Source organism: Pagrus pagrus, assembly GCF_965226575.1.
Source record: "Pagrus pagrus genome assembly, chromosome: 8".
Classification (NCBI taxonomy): Eukaryota; Metazoa; Chordata; class Actinopteri; order Spariformes; family Sparidae; genus Pagrus; species Pagrus pagrus.
The window spans coordinates 22898215-22915219 of NC_140192.1; the positions used below are offsets into that span (position 1 = coordinate 22898215).

The 17005-nt window shown below is 43.5% G+C and overlaps 1 protein-coding gene across 2 annotated transcripts in view; it reads right to left on the minus strand.

The window, feature by feature from the left end:
• The window catches only part of rhobtb4 (Rho related BTB domain containing 4), a 44745-nt gene extending 28718 nt beyond the window's left edge, over positions 1–16027 (minus strand). The window contains exons 1-2 of one of the 2 annotated variants that reach the window (XM_084360158.1): positions 15892–16027; positions 14960–15102 (exon numbers count right to left, since the gene is read on the minus strand). The gene's annotated coding sequence lies outside the window, so the exon portion shown is untranslated. Of the gene's footprint in view, positions 1–14959; positions 15103–15172; positions 15829–15891 lie in introns of those variants that run through there. The other variant, XM_084360159.1, reaches the window with a different exon arrangement.
• Between the last annotated feature and the right edge of the window lie 978 nt (positions 16028–17005).

A 17005-nucleotide genomic window follows, 5' to 3' on the forward strand; every position in this document is an offset into this window, starting at 1 on the left:
TAAAAGTTAATACCAGTCCACGCTGACCTATTTTAAAAACCCTTTCTTGGGAAATAATTTGCTGGTGTTTGGGTAAAATTCTCTACTTGTTACAACATGGTGCGAGTGAATCCGGTAAAGCTCAGTTGGATTGATTTCAGATGACATCATCAGTTTATTTAAGGTTAAGCAATGGATATCAGGTATGATTTTAATGGGCGTGGAGCATTTTGAAATGAAACTCTTCCCCTCATCTCATCCCCTCCTGTCCACTCCTCCACTGACCCCATTCTCACCCCTACAGCTCGCCCGATTGTCCAACAGGCCCGCACACCCCCTGCCTCAGCACTGGACTGGAACTGTTCTAAAGCTGTCAAAACACCCAGCTTCTCACACTCCCCGCGTCCACAGAGAGTTCGCCTCGAACACACACCGTCCCAAACGCTAATAAACACACAAACGCAACACACACTGAATGAAAAACAGTCGACATGCAGCCCCGTACACTGACACAAGTAGGTCAGAGCTGCAGTGGGTAACAGTATCAAAGATTAAGTTCTACCTTCAGCCCTGACACACACACACACACACTCTCACACACTCACACACGCATACAAACCTTACATACCAGATGTAAATATTGTATGTAGCTCTAAAGTATGAGATCATTGGCCTGTTGTTGAAGCATGCTGTTTTGTTTTGCAGAGGGACAAGAAAAATGTAGCGACTTAGGAATTTGAATTTGTTCCTCTGGGAAGAAAATTCAGAGGTCATGGGTGAGACTGAGGGACACACTGAAATGAGTTTGTGGGAAACTGGCATCCCTAGAAGGTCAGTGGTAGAAGCACAGTGAATAAATTGACAAATACACAGAAATACACATACATCTAGTGTATGTCATTCTCTGAGTCTGAATCTCTTTCTTCATTCCCACTCTTAATCTCTCTCCCTCTCTCTCTCTCTCTCTCTCTCTCCCTCCCTCTCTCTCTCACACACACACACACACATACACACACACTTTGACATGGAGAGGTGGCTGAGATGTGTTGCCAGAGCCGGCACCCTGGCATGAAACACAGTGTGTTTTGTAACAGCCGGCCTATTTGGCGTTGGGTGATGGGCATGTTAGCCGAGTGTGAGTTTAAGTGAAAAACATTCAACACTAGATAAGGCCGGAGAGAAAGTACAGAAAGAGAGAGACAGACAGAGTGAAAGGGAGAATATTGTTTACGTGCTAAGTTATCAGCTGATTGTCTTATCTACAGTTGGTTAGAAAACTCCATGTGTGTGACCAGCTGTTGTTACCTCATTGAACCCTAATGAAGACATATTAGTCCACTGCTTACAACACAAGAAGACAGCAGATTAGTCTACTGAATGTACTATTTCTTAAATGCTCCTCATGAGTTGTGCCTTGTCAAAACAAATCCATTCTAAAAAAAACAAAAATGTATATGTATGCTAAATCTTCTTTCTATGCTAAATGGCGGTCACAGACTATTTTCTGCTTCTTTTGGAGAATTCTGCCACCTATATACTATATACTTATATATATACTATATACTATATACTTCTAATCTAATCTAATGACATATTATGCTCATTTTCAGGTTCACCATTTTATTCTGGGTTACTACAATAGGTTTACATACTAATGTTTTCTCATACTGTCATACCTCCTGAATACCCGGTGTGCTCTGATTGGTCAGCTCACACACACCTGAGCCACTTCTTAGATGCCAAACTAGCTGCTAGGCATAAATTGCGCAAATGTGTGGCATGGTGACATAGAGTGATGTCACAAAGTCACAGAATTAAAGGCGGGACTACTGATGAGACTTTTCAGGAGCAGTGTTTTCTGCGGGAGAGAAGAACTCCCATTGGTGTGGACTTTGGCTTTTTGGATCGTTTCAAGATCATTTACATGCAAAAGAACTTTTTTTAAAACACTGAAGGAAAGGAAATAAATGAAAAGCATAATAGGTTTTCTTTAAGTCAAAAGTCAAATCCCATTTCCACAAACATGGCAGAAAAAAGGAACTCAAATGTGAGGTTAGGTATTCCCCCTGCACAGAGGTATGTTATTTATTGTGTACTTTTAAACCATCAGTCATCTAGTACACATCATATTTGTATCTGCTCTCATAAAATAAGAAAGGTCATCAGGTGGAGTGAGGTACAATTAGGATTTATGAGCTATTACTGTAAACTGTGTCCAAGGTCTCCAGCATCCCAAACAGAAGACAAGAGTGAAAAAACACTTTCTGTTGACATACTTGTCTTGAGGTATTATTCCCTCATTGCCACAGAATGTAGAATGACATGAAATGTTGTTGAGTCTGACTCCCTGCCTGCAAATAAGAGTTGGTTGACTCTCGTAGTGATATATGATCAGGTCAAGTCTGTGCTGGTGATGATGGGCCATGATGGTGGAATATGTCGGGAATGTTAAGTGGCTCGAGGTCCCGGGGCAAAGGCTGGATAGAGGTGGGATGAGTGGAGGAGAAAGGCATGGTGGGGTAGGTGGTGGTGGCGGTGGGGTTCTGCGTGTTTTACTGCCTGCTGTCTGCCTGAGAATAAACAGACCTCTGATTATGATTTTAATGCCAACTAAAATGCTTCACATTGAGGTGCCTGGCTTTTGCAAAGTGGTGCCTGGGTTGAACAAGAACACAGAGCTGCATATTCCTCACCGTCTCTCTAAGCAGCTCGCCTCAGACTGCCAAAACTGCCCATTTAGAGTCATGTGACATCTGGCACACCCAGCCACCACCACCAACAGCACATCTGCCACCACCAGCCCATACACATGTCAGGTTAGTTACCCCAGCTTTCTTGTGGTTATCCTTGGTAGCAGTAGTCTAAACATCACAAAGTAGGAAACTCCAGTGATTCCACAGACTTTGCTCTCTTGTTTGTTTAAAATCCTTGCCTCCATCATCCTAAATCACGCCTTAGGACAGGAGTTTGACTGGGAAGAGACAAGGTGGACAGGGTGTTTTAAGAGGCTGACGGTTTGAGTGGATGCTCTAAATTCTTGAGTGGCACAAATCTCCCATGCTAAAGACAAACTGTGCAAAGTAGAGGCAGTCCGAAGTCATAATATACTGTCTGCTTCTGACTTGAGGGGATTGAGGGTGCGCAGGCATGTCTCGCCTGTCTTGGCATGACAGAGCTCATGTACAGACACAAAACACAAACGAAAAAGACCGATTTTTACATTTAATTAAACACGCAGGTACAGATAAGCAGATTACCAATAACAAACACCAATTTAACACACACAAACAAATACACATGCACACTCTGCTGGATAAAGACACACAGGTCAGTAGAGGTGACTCTTAAGCTGTAGCTGTCAAGTGGCAGGGCTAATCTTATTAAGGCTCTCTTCAGCTGCGCACCCTTAAAGTGATAGTTCACGTCGCTGGGAAATTAGCACATCTGAATTCAAGCATACATTTAAGTGTTGCCCTTATGATGAGGCTGGTAGTGCATTTGTATGAGCACAGTTCACACTGTATTATATGTACTGGATGGGTGGGTTTTACGATAAAATAGGTTGTCTAAAATTGGGAGCAAATGTTAATATTTATATTTCCATGTATTAGAATATCCACAAAGTGATCTGCATAAATAACAGTGGCTGGAACACATGTACTAGATAATGTTTTTAATGTGCCAGTAAAGAGAAAGATCACTTTAATTACATCAGGAAGTGAGTGCTGGGCCAGTGAGGGGATTTGTGTTTTCATTGGCTGTACAGGTCTGAAGGCATTATAGAGATGAAGATAATCAAGGTGCCCAGGTCAAGAGCTGGGCTGGAGATGACGTCAAAGTGGGGTGTGAGAATCAGGTTGAGGGATGAGACAGATATGGAAATGGATATGGAGGTCAGATAAGAAGTGGATATAGGATCAGAGCTGGGGTAAAGCTAAGAAGCTGAGGTCAGGGTAGAAAGGGATCAAACATCAGCAGCTCTTCACTTCTAAGGACACGGACTGCAGAAGTAGTCCACAAACCAATTCTGGAGCTTCACAGCAAAACAGTGTTGCAGCCCTCTCCGAAACAACTGAAATAGCTGGGGACTTGTTTTAAAATGTAAAAAAAAATTAAATAAAAAACTGGAAAAAACATAAAATGACTCCATATGGCTCGTCTTACACAAGTCTCTGGAATCTCCATGATCCCAAATTGATTTGCAAAGACATTACTTACATTACCGAGCTTGTGCACCCTCTTCAGATGGGGTGCATGCTAACACTTTTAGCTTAGCAGCTACAGCAAAGATTTCAGTTTGGAAAAAGGGTGTAAATATCGTCTTTTCAAATTTGGGATTTCTGGGCTTCTGGGAGCTGGACAAGCTGCATGGAGCCATTTTATGTTTGGTTTGTATGTAGTATTTCCTAAATAGAAGTCCCTGTCTTCTTCAGTTATTTAGGAGAATGCTTCAACGGCGTTTTGCTGTGAAGCTCCAGAAATGTTTGGTAGACTTAGAAACTTCACTTCAATTTTCATTTTTGGGTGAGCCTTTAGGCACTGCACCAGTATTCAGGTGGTCCAATGCTACCCATGATGAGCATTCAAATACCAATGCCAACAAATGTAATCCCATGGTTATCTACTTAGCATTCATCTACACTTCCCATAGAAATGTTGGATGACACTATTTGTCAGAAAAACAAAGAAACCACAAAACAACTCACAGCCTCTTTTGAGACTTACACCAAAGCTGAGAGTGACGAATACATAGAAGTATAAAGAGCAGGCTGAGGATTATTGTGGGATTCTGTCTAACCGAGGTCATAACAGTGTCAAACATCTCTACCATATCATGTCTTGAACAAAGTGTAATCCACTGAACATGTCCTCTGTGCCACATCTGATTAGATTTCTAACACCTAGTCCCCAGATACACCAGAGGTTCAATGTCAGTTTGAAATTGATCTAATCACCCAGATATATTCCCTAGTAACTTCTTAATATGTCCTTTAGAAAATTAAATCAGCCGGGATAAAGGAGGAGGTTATCCTGGACAACCTGCACAGTGTCTTAAATGGGACATTTTTGTGCCTGGAGCTTGTTAATATGGTAATAGCAGAGTAAAAAGAGGAAATCCCACGTTAAACTAAAGTGGTGTTAGACCTTTTTGCATCCTACCTCTTCCAGTTGTGGTAAAAAGCACTTCCTGCTTAATGTAAGGGACAAAGACTGAAGCCTGGTGTTTACTGATGACCAGTGGGAGCTCAAAATCAATTTGCTATGGCTGCCTTCGTAATGCTCACGGTATGAAAGTCACAACAGCATACATCTCACACTCAGCATCTCAACAACACATACTCTCAGGTAAAGAGATAACATACCATCAAACAACATGAAGACAAGATTGCAGTCTCAACTGACCCTGCGGATGCATTAATCCTGCTCAGTGTGATTAGGTTACCATGAAAGCTGACGTCATGCGCTACAGCACTGTACACTATAAGGCACTTTTAAGAGCATTATTGACCAGTCCATTAATGCCAGATCAATGGGTGGCAAACAACAAAGTACTGTAATTTGTAACCTGCCAGAAGCTCTCTCCAACAATACCAGCATTCACACCTCACTGCTACCTGTGGTGATGTTGGGGATGTTGCTAACCTCTCTGAACCTTAGACAGGTCCGAAGCCACTCTCACACACTAGTGAGGATGTATCCGAGTAAACTTTGGACTGGGGCTGCAATCAGACAACAAACAGGAGAAGGTGAGCGAGGGCGAATGGAGCTCATTCCTGTAATCCTCTTGTTTTAACGACTTGTTTGAGTTGCAATAGGGACAGCTGTGTTGCTGGATTTGTAACTCTTTCGAAATGCGTAAGATGGAATGAAATTGTGCAAAGTTTTGACCAATGTGACACAAAAAGGAGCAAAGAAAAAAGTTGTGAGGAGAGCGATCCATTTGGCCCGAGCACAGGTCAGTCAGTATTCCAGAAACAGCCTGATCAAACAGAGAGTGAAGCCAAACCAAACACCTCTGGACTTCAGTCTGGCACAGAGAAGCAGAGCTGCAGCCCTGCCGAGATCACACTGCACACAGTCAGCACATCAACCCGACACACTCTGCAATGCACTCTACAGCAGAGGTTCCCAACCTTTTTTGGCTTGTGACCCTTTCGAAATGAAGCAAAGTCTAGCTGGAACCTCTCATCACAGGTTGCATAACGACACAGTGTTGACCAGTTGAACTAAAGAGTGAAATATTTTTATTCCTTTTTTTTAATAAGCTCAAGGAGATAAAAAAAGAAATCCAGTTTATTTTTTCACCATGACTAATCCTCAATATCTATATCGGTATCATGCTACGAAATCCAGTATCAGCGCACTGTTGTTCACAGATACAGAAATAGAGAGGAGGAAACCGAGGGGCGGGAGAGAACAGGAGTGTAAAAAGCAAAAAAAAAAAAAAAAAAATCACAGACAGAGTTAGACACAAACAGACAAATAAACCACATAACAGAGAGTCGAGGCATAACAGGAAGGTCCTTTGTTGTGTTTTCTTCAAATAGCCGGCATGTTGTTTATCCATTTGTGCTGCTCTGTTTGTCAGAGTTCCTCATATTGTATTGCACTTGCACAAACAAAAACAAACCTGTTGTGAGGTGAAAGCCCTGCACCTCAGACTGAACAAAATCGGTAGTGCATTCATGTCAATTGCAGAGCAGTTTTGGTTTCATCTAATAGGGCTTTGAGGTGGTTTTATAACCCTGAGAGGTCAAAGCTTTTTCTCAGGCAGTAGAGGAGCCACGACAGCCTTCAGTCGCCTTGCAAACGCAAAGAATCACCAAATATAGAGATCCGATATTCACCTGACAGCAGTGGAACGCAATACCATACATGCTGCTTGAGCCTGTCGAAATGGAGGTCAACATGTAACTCCGATTGTGGGAACATCATTAAACAAGACAGAACACGCACACACACACACAGCTGATACACTATGCACAGTAGACATCCCAAAATAGTGTGATGGAAAAATCTATACTGGTGTCCGGTTATTTCCGCACTGCTGCGCCGTGGCCTGGTGACACAACCGGCATACAATAGTCACCGCACACTGTGACCACATGTCATTCACTTGCCAAGCTGCAGCACTGCCACACAGGCTTTAATCATTTAAATAAGGGCAAGGGGCAGCAGAGTGGAAGCACTTTTGGATGGTGCATTACTGTTGATCCCAGCTAATCCCAACCACTTGCGAACAGAGGTCACTCAGACCAGAGAAATGTTCAGATGGAGCACACTGATACAATTTGTGCACAAAATGGACTATGCAGTATCTCAAAATGACCAACAGAATTCCTTATGGCTTTCAACGGCTTAGTTTAGATATCCAGTATGTCCCCATTGTATCATCGATCGCTGCATCGAGGGGGAAGTAAAAAGCAATTTAGCAGTAAACCATAACAGCCATTATGGAGCATAACAACACAAAGGAAGTCAATAGTGCTGCATAACACGACCTCTGTTGAGAAATGCATTGGTATTAAGTAGCACATGATATTAAATAGGAATGATATTGATGATATTGATTAAATATTTATGTTAAAATGAGAGAGATGTATTACAGCGAGAGACACAGAGAGAGAGAGAGAAACAAAGAGGGAGATTATTTCGCTGCCAGACTGGATGACAATTTAAAAATTGTCTGCCCTCAGATGACCACAATTGATTTAGAAAGTGATTTATTATCTAGATCAGAGGGTTTCAAAGTGGGAGGCTCAGTGAATGGAAGTGGAAAAAATATTACATAAGTTATCAAAGGGAGATCACATCGAATAGCCTAAATGGGTGTGATTTGGTCAAAGAGATACAGTAATTTGCGGAAATGTTATCATTTGACCACTTTCAAAGCCATAAACTAATAAACGCCTTCAAACAAAGCTTTTTTGTATGTATTCTGGGACGTCTGAGGTTACGTCAAACAGCAATATGACTCCATCACGGCTCAATTGTTGAGTGTCTCTGGAATAAAATAACACAATCATCCAACAGGCATCCAGGAATTAGGTGAAACCAAGCAATTTAACTAAAGAGGGGCGAGGGGTGCCTTTGTCCAAGCTTGTCTAAGTGGAGGCCCATAGTCTCAGACTTTGAAAATGCTTGATCTATCACTACACAAGCTACGACTCACACATTCTCCAGGTTCCAGTATGTTGTATTGATTTACATTTACAACTATGGCTGGTTTACACATCGTTGTACTTATTCTAAATATCATTGCTACTGGAGTGGAACAACACAACACAACACAGAATTTCCATCTTGTGTGCCTCCATGCAGCAGTGAAGTTGCTGTTCCTGAGTTATGATGTTTAAATAATGGTCAGAACACTTATTATGATGTCACAGTGAAGTTGACCTTTGACCTTTTGGTTATAAAATGTCATCACTTCAACATTTTATCCTAAATTTTGTCATAATTAGCGTATCAGTTATCGAGCTAGGCCAAAAATATGTTGTATGAGGTCACAATGACCTTTGACCTTGGACCACCAAATCCAAAGTTCATCCATATTCCATGGTGGACGTTTCTGCCAAATTTGGAGAAATTCCCTCCAGGCGTTCGTGAGATATCATGTTCACAATGACTGGGATGAATGGATGTGACGTCACACTGACCTTGACCTTTGACCACCAAAATCCAATCAGTTTGTCTTTGAATCAAAGTGGACATTTGTGCAAAATTTGAAGAAATTTCCTCAAGGTTTTCCTGAGATATCAGACCGACAACCTAAAAACATAATGCCTCTGGCCAAGGCTTTCCCCCGGCACGGAGGCATAAAAATGCCCAATAAAAGCAGAGACGAAACATGGCTTTTAAGGTTTCTCAAGTTTTCCCTTCAATTTGTTGAAATTGAGGGAAAGGTCCCTGAAGTACGTAGTGACTAAAAATAGAACCAAGCTGAAACTGACTAAACAAACCGCACAATAACTGGTGAGTCAATTTCAGATTTTAATGGAGGAGCAAACCACAGAGACTGAAGTCAGACAAACACAGGCAACGCTCTCATCTGCAACTTGCTACCCTCAGTTATCCAATCTGATTCATCCATTCTGGTGTGTGTGTGTGTGTGTGTGTGTGTGTGTGTGTGTGTGTGTGTGTGTGTGTGTGAGCGAGCGAGTGAGCAAAAAAGAGAGAGAGAGAGTGAGAGTGAGAGTGTCAGTCAGGTTGCATCAGCTTCCTGAACCTGCAAAAACCAGACAGCTCTCGATCAAATGGCTTCTGGGCGTTTACGTGCTCAAAGACAAGCAAACAATGCATATCTTTAAAAAAAGCTGTGGTGGGAAACACCTTTACCTGTGCACACGAACACACGAGAACACACACTGGAACAATTACGGATTAAAATCCTGTGGTTTCATGAGTGCCTTGGCCAACACTGAAACTGGTCTGACTCTGATTAGCAGGAATTGTACCCTTGGGCGTTTCTCTCACTACAGATTAGTTTAAAGCCCTTCAGTTCTTACCACAGAAAGAGATGGAGACATGCCAAGAGCATACGCATGTGTCAATGTGTTTATGTCTTTATGAAGGTGCTTCCAAATGTGGGTTGGGGAGTTTGGATGCTTCTCTGTGTGAGTCATTGCGTCTGTGTGTGTGTCTGCTAATGAGTTTGGGTGTGTTGATTTTCGGATGCATCCTCGTGGTTCCGTTAAGGTGTGGGGAAGGCACGGCAGAGAGCTGAGCAAGACGAAGATGTATGCAGAGAAGTACACTTCCTGATCGAGAGAGGTCACGGAAATTGACTATTTTTCTCCATCACATCTGATCTGAAGTGTCCCATTAACACATGACATGAGCGCAAATACGTCTAAGTGATATCAAGCACGCAGTGGCACCTTTCACACTCTCTCTCTCATAGAGCTGTGAACAAACCCCCCCTTCCTCTACCTCACTCTATCTCACCGCAGCCAATCACTGGTCTTACTGAAGGTGTTGATTGGGATTTCTTCATCCTCAATTAATGAAGCGCACAGCTGATGACTAGCAGACAGGCAGACAAGTACCGTGAAAACAATCAGGAAGAAAATGAGACGGCCGAGGCGATGAAAATGAGAGACGCTCGAGATTACCACTGCGTGTGAACAACACAGAAGCCAGACATATGGGGCTGTTTGGTCCCCTACAGACATGGGAAGTGGTAAGTACGTGGGTCAGCCCCCTAAGTCCTGTAGGGGATGCAAGCACAACCACACCCATCCAACCACACAAACACAAACACCCAACTATCTTTTTAAAACCCTCAGACGACCTCCTGTGATTGACACGTAGCTGGCATATCCTCATAGAAGTCATATGACTTTGGAGCCAATTCACCCAAGGGGATCAACCATCCGCCACAAATGAGAGGAGCAGATGCTAAAGAAAGAGACACCCAGGGATCAAATTGCATACATACAAAAATATGCATGCAGATACACAGGAAGATATATCCGTTGCAGTGATACATCCACAACACCATGATACACAGAAGCACACGGACACACACACACACACACAAACACAAACAAGAACATAAATAGAGAGGAGCTACAGCCAAGAAACCAAGCTGTGCCTCTTGGTGTCTATGGCATAACACGCTGTCTCTTTTTAAACACACGTGCAAGTGCCCAACATGATCTCAGTATAACAGAGATTTGGTGAAATTAAACAGATATCGTGGCAGAATAATTCGGATGTAAGGACTAACCGTGTGTCTAATGTATGTGTGCATGTGTGGGGGTTAAATGAGTGAATAAAAGCAGCAGAAAAAAACCCAGAATTGAGTTAGCATGTTTGCACTTCCGGTTCCATTGTCTCAAAGTCCATGACGTTGAAGTCATGCGACCACCATGTAGTTCGTTTACAGCCTAATGTTAGCTTTTCGCTTCTGCCAATTTCATTCACGTTTCAAAAAAATGTAAAAGTCTTCATTCATGGAGGTTATTTTGCTGAACAAAACTTGGAAATATCATGTCAGAGTTTTTCAGCAATAATCCAAAATTTAATTCAAAAATCCAATAGGCTTTTCGCAGGGGGAACCAGGGGGATGCTAACTTTCGGGTTAGCCTACAAAAAAGGCAACCCTGTAGCACTCTATTATGAGTGTGTGCATGTGTGTAATATGCCTAAAACCTCAGCGCACACCAACCGACCCTTTTTTTAATATAAATCTACCAGCTATGTTCTTTAAAAGAACAGCCTTGTTCCTCTTCAGCTGGAATGCTAACCGACCCTCACCATGACCCTGTCCTATCTCAAGCCTGCGGTGATCTGTCATGTAGAGCATGTGACCAGGCAGAGTTCCCTAAAGGAAAGAAACAACCAGTACAGTTGAATTTTCGAGGTGGATTGAAGACATGCGCAAGAAAAATGGTGTGATTTTTGTTCATTAATTAGCAAAAATGAAAGAACTCTTGCAGCATAAATATTCTGTCAACAGTGAATTTGTGTCACACGCCTCCATATCAGTGCAGACATCCTGTATCTCTGTACACAAGCCCATGTCAGGCCCTGGCCTCAGAGCTGTCTGAGTGACCACGACCGGATGAGGACGCCCTCCCTGAAACCAACTGGCTCTCTTATCTCCTCTCACCCGCCTGGTCTGGCCTTGCCCTGTCCTGTCCTCGCTGCGGATGCAACACCTTCTTATCCAAGTCTCTCACCACACACACACACGAGCAGCTCATTCCCTCACACACACTGTGAGCTGTCTGACCTCCTTCCTAAATAAAATGATGTGATACAGACATGCAGGGTATTCAGCCATACGTGTGGGATTTTCTATCAATATTGTTTTTATTGTATAGTAGACCTGAACAATAATGTAATTTGTTTTCTCGCTGTAATTTATGCCAACTGCAGAGGCCTGTAAAGCTAATCACACACACAGTCTCACACACACACACACAGTAAAAAGAGAGAGTGGGAGTGCTAGTGACACAGCACAGCTGATTACCACATTAGAGGAAGTCAAGACAGATGTTCAAAGAAGTTTTACATGTGGAATCGGCTCTGAAAAAGTTGAGGGTATATTTGCTTTGAGAAGGCAGGAAAGCCTTTTCTGCACCTCTCTACAGGAGGAAAGACGTGGAAGAGTCGGCTGTTTCTATTTTAATTTCTTCTATTCAAAACTTCACTTTTCCGGTTCAAACTTAGAAGAGGGAGCGGGGAGCGGAGCGAGGTGAAAAAGGGTTCAGGCAACGTGTTTTGCCCTCTGATTTACGATGTTTACAGTCAAATGCAATCTAGCGCCTGACATACTCTCTCTCGGTTGCTTTCTATCTCTCTTTCTCGCTCCCTCGGCCTGCTCTGCTCTAATTTCCTCTCAGCCAAAACCCCTTCGTGTCCCTCTTCCTCAGGATCTGCACTCCTTTTTCCTCCATTCTTTCTTCCCTCCACAACTGAATTTCTCTCTCTTATTCCCTTTTCCAAACAGTCTCCTTCTCTTCTCTTCTCTTCTCTTCCCTTCTCTTCTTCTTTTTCTAACTTCCCCTTGCTGTCTCACTCTGCTTTCTGCTCTTGCATACACATTCTTTGCTCACTGACACCCCGTTTAAAAAACAACCAAAGAGGCAGCCAATACGAGAGAAACAAACTGTACAGCTGCCATCACCAGCACAATCGCTTGCTTCCCTCTTTCTCTTGCTCTCTCGAGCTTGTTTTCTCTCTCTGCCTCTCCAAAACTTACTTACCAGGACAAACATCATGTGGTGCTGGTGAGAGAAGAAGACACTTGTGTACGGTGACTGTGAGGTTTGTCTGTCAGTTTTTTCTGTGTGTGAATGCCTGAGTTGGTGTCCAAGTGTGTGTCTGTGTGTGTGTCTATCTCGCTCTATGAGGATCACTTTAGCACTTAAATACAACCCTCCATCCCTGTATACATACATGCATGTAAACCTTCCTCTCCAGCCATCCCGGATCCAGTTGAGGGGAGGTGCGGGCTCTGTTATGTGTGTGTTTCTGTGCGTCAGCATGTGTGTGCATGTGACCGAATGTGTGTGTGTGATATCGCTCAACTCACACAAAGACACAGCTTCTTATATGACTCCCAGCTGTGTGGACTTGGCCCACTAGACGGCCATCCAGCAGCCAGGAATGTTTGCTGTGCAACCCTACTGGAAAGCCCCAGTTACCCACACACACACACTCACTCACTCACAGCCCACTCTGGATTCAACCCACTCCTCTGAGCAGGGGCAGACGGAGGGACGGGCCTCAACCCAAAGGAAGAATGGTTCAAATTCCACAGTTGATAGAAAAACACAGAGGAGTGGGACCGAGTGGAGGAACTGATGTCAGACCATCTCTATCAGACCATCCCCCCACACCCACCATCTGTTCGCTGCTCACAGTGGAGGAAAGAATGAAGAGAACGGACCCAAAACATTGGAAATATTCAACTCTTGTGGGTATTGCTGGCGGAGCCGATAGCTGGATGGTGTTCGGCTGCTGTCAGAGATACCAAGTTTCCTCCCATACTCCGGCCTTTGTGTGCTTTAACACATACAGTAACTACAGTAGCCATTGTTTGGCTCTGTGGACACTGAGTGACTCCACTCCTCAGCTATGCCTTCAAGCTGGACTCTCTCATCCAGGCTGCAGGTGGTGGAGATATCTGATTCTGTATTTAACCAAGCCAAGCAAACTAAACTTTTGCACCACACAGACTGACTCACTGGTTGATTAATGTATCACCAAAGAGAGGCTGATTAAAGTAGTATAAAGCAGACCAGGGCAGAGCCAAAGACGGTTATCTAATGCAGCCTTTTTTTAAATGTTCCCACAGAGAAATACACTGGGTGTGAGGAGGGTGTGTGAGGTTCTTATGATGAGATGGTATCAGTGTTGTTGAAACTTACAACCAACATTTATCAACTTTTTTTTCCTTAAAATAACAACGTCAAAATCATTTTGATGGTTCAGCGTCTTGCAACAGGGTGTCTCTGTCTCAGCCACTCCGCCCCCCATCACTTGTTTCTGCACTATGTAACTTCAGTGAGAGGGGAGGATCACGGCGTTACGTACGTGTTTACTTCAAGATACAAGTTTTCAACACATAGCATTCTTATGACACAATGAGTTTTGTTTGCAGTCTTGTCTGACAGACTGTTACAGACCTGGGGCTTGTATTGACGATGATTGAGTCACTTTGCCCACAATGCTCTGATTATGATGTATATTTAATAATTTGGGATAACGGTCACTACATATTTAATGAGTAGTTTACCTCACAAAAACTAAAGCCGCATAAATGTTATTATAATTTCCTTCATTATTTCTTTCCTCTTTTTTCCCTAGAACCATCTGTCGTGCCAAATTGAACCTTACAGCGGGCCCCCTTTGGACAGGCCTGGTATAGTATATTGACACTTGGATTTATATATTTATTTATTTTTAAAATGTAATCACTATCATTGCTCATTGCATCACTGCGTGATATCTCTTGGATATTGTTTTGTGAGTAAGCCAGTTTTAACTCAATATCTCCACATCTTAAGAAGACAAAGAACTGAAGCAGAAAGTTAAAAAGAAGATGTTATTTCGTTACATAATCCTGATTCTATAACGGTAATAAGTTGACTTGCCAAAACTGGGCCCCGTCGGGCAGAGGCCACATGACTTTTATCAGTGTGGTCCAAATGTCGTCTGGGGTTGATTTAAAGTCACACGCCCACATTAATCTCATATTGAATATTAGTTTTTACCCAAGTGAAAGCAAGATAAGTTGTGTTTTGTGACTTCATGAGGTTTTGGCGTCTGACACCTCAGATCTGGTGTCATCTTAACACTGAGCAGGTGTCAGAAACCAGGCTGCTCAAGTCCTAAAGTGCAAAACTGTGCACGACCCAAACTAACAAAGCACGCAGCCCCTATCTTATCTATCCTCATGTGGTCTGCATTGTTGCGAGCACACTTTACATCACAAGTTAAAACACAGAGTGAGCGTTTCTCCTACCTTTGAAAGATTCACCTCCTGGAATCAGTTCGGCTCTCTTTCGCCTCGACGTCCACTTTCCAGTTCACACCTCTCCGCTCGCTGCCCCGTCGCCCCTTCAGTTTATTCTGGGCAGCGCTCGTCTCTTGCTTCTCCCCATGAAACTGCAAGGCACAAACACATGCGATCACTTCTGAGCATTCCTCTGGATGACACCATCTGATCACAACTCACATGTTTTCACACTTGCTCCGTCTCAGCCCGGACTTGAACGTCCTTTAAATGTGTCGTTTCGGTTTCTAAACGCGCGTGTTTGCTGAAGATCAGCCGGAGCCGACAGAAGAAAAACACTCCCGACTGTTGCAGCCGAGAGACGCCTGGAGGAATGTAATTACATGAAGACTGCTGCATATTGCAAAACCTGCAGACATGGTCTTGTTCGCGCTCCCTCCCCTCTCTCCTCTCTCCTCCACGCTATTGTGCTCTGAGATCTGTCTGGGCTGGTGTCCGCCTGTGGTCCTGATGCGAGTTTTTTCCACGTCCCTTTGTTGTTTCTGTCACACCTACAAGGAGGGAGCACATGGAGCAGCAGACCCTTGCCTTGCCTCGACTTTTTCTTTTGTCTGGCTGTTGGTTTTTTTTACGCAGCAGTGCTGATCGTCACGTCTGGATGAGTCTTTTTTTTAGTCTTAAATAATGACTCGACACTGACTTCACATCACAGACGTCCGAGGGATTTTTCCACGATTTTTTTTTTTTTTTCCCCCAGCTGGCACGCATTTCATCCTCGCCACATCTGTCTCATCTCATCTCTAATGATTCCCATTTAAATGATTTGTTCACTTCCGATGTTTAAAGTGAAATATCCCTTAAAAAATAAATAAATAAATAAACTCAATATTTGAATTCTGTTCCGCCGCACCCTCTGTTTTAATCCAAGTCCCTTATCTCACCAAATGTCTGGCCAGAAGTTTAGTCCTCGCTGGGGGAGTGGGCTGACGCAGCTGTCTCTGTCTGTCTGTCTCTCTCTTTCTCCTCTCCTCCCCTTTCCTCCTCTGCTTGTCTCTCCCGAGCGGTGGCAGAGCCCAGTTATGCTTCACTCTTAGACCAGCCTTCACCGACAGCACGCCAGTGTCTATCAGAGAGCGCAGTGACGACAGCCTCATTGCTAGTCACCAGTGCCACACCCATCCATTCATAAAGTGGAGAGAGTGCCGGACAGTGCGCACGGTGGGGAGGTAGTGGAGGAGCCATCACATTCGTCAAACTCACGTGTCTATCTCTGATAAATACTGCAAACAGAAGGTGATTTTGTGTTTGACTTTTCCTAACATCGTATCATTTTAAAGGATAGCTCCACCAATTTTACACATTAGAGTGTGTTTGCAGTTTCAGGAGAGTACCGGTGCATGTGTGAAAAAGTGGCACAAAGGCTATTTGTGGCTCAAGAGGAAACTGCATGAAATCTGACAAACTGCCTCCAGTGATGTCACTCAGTGGCTAGTTTGCATTGTGGGTAATGTAGGTGCAAAGTTTTGAAAAGCAGTCCACCGGTCGAGCCTTGCATTCCAAGCTGGGCAGGTAAACATTCTGAAGAAAACAGACGTGACACAGACGTGGCAGGTGATTGACTCTGTAATTGATAGCTTTTAATTAGAGCTACTGAGTGCTTAGGTATGTGTCCTGACTGAGTAATGGCTGTAAGCAGCATCCTCCCTGAGGGTGTCACACTCTACCACACACGTGATTTTCTAGATCGCAATAGTTTCAAAATGGATTGGGTGGTTCGCTGAGGATCAAAACAGAGGTTCAGATACTTTCAACAACGTGCACATTGTAATTGTGCAATGTTATACAACCTTGTACAAACGGGCAGGTTCGGCAGGTGGACGTGATGAAGTCAGCAGTGTGACCGAACGAGGAGGACCTGCCTTTAAGAGGCACCAGGCAGTCGCCTGCAGTCATTTTCATTATCTATTCATCTGATGAGTTTCCCCAAAGCCCAAACGGAAGTCTTCACATTTCTTGATTTGTGCAACCAATAGTCCAAAACCCAAAGTGGAATCA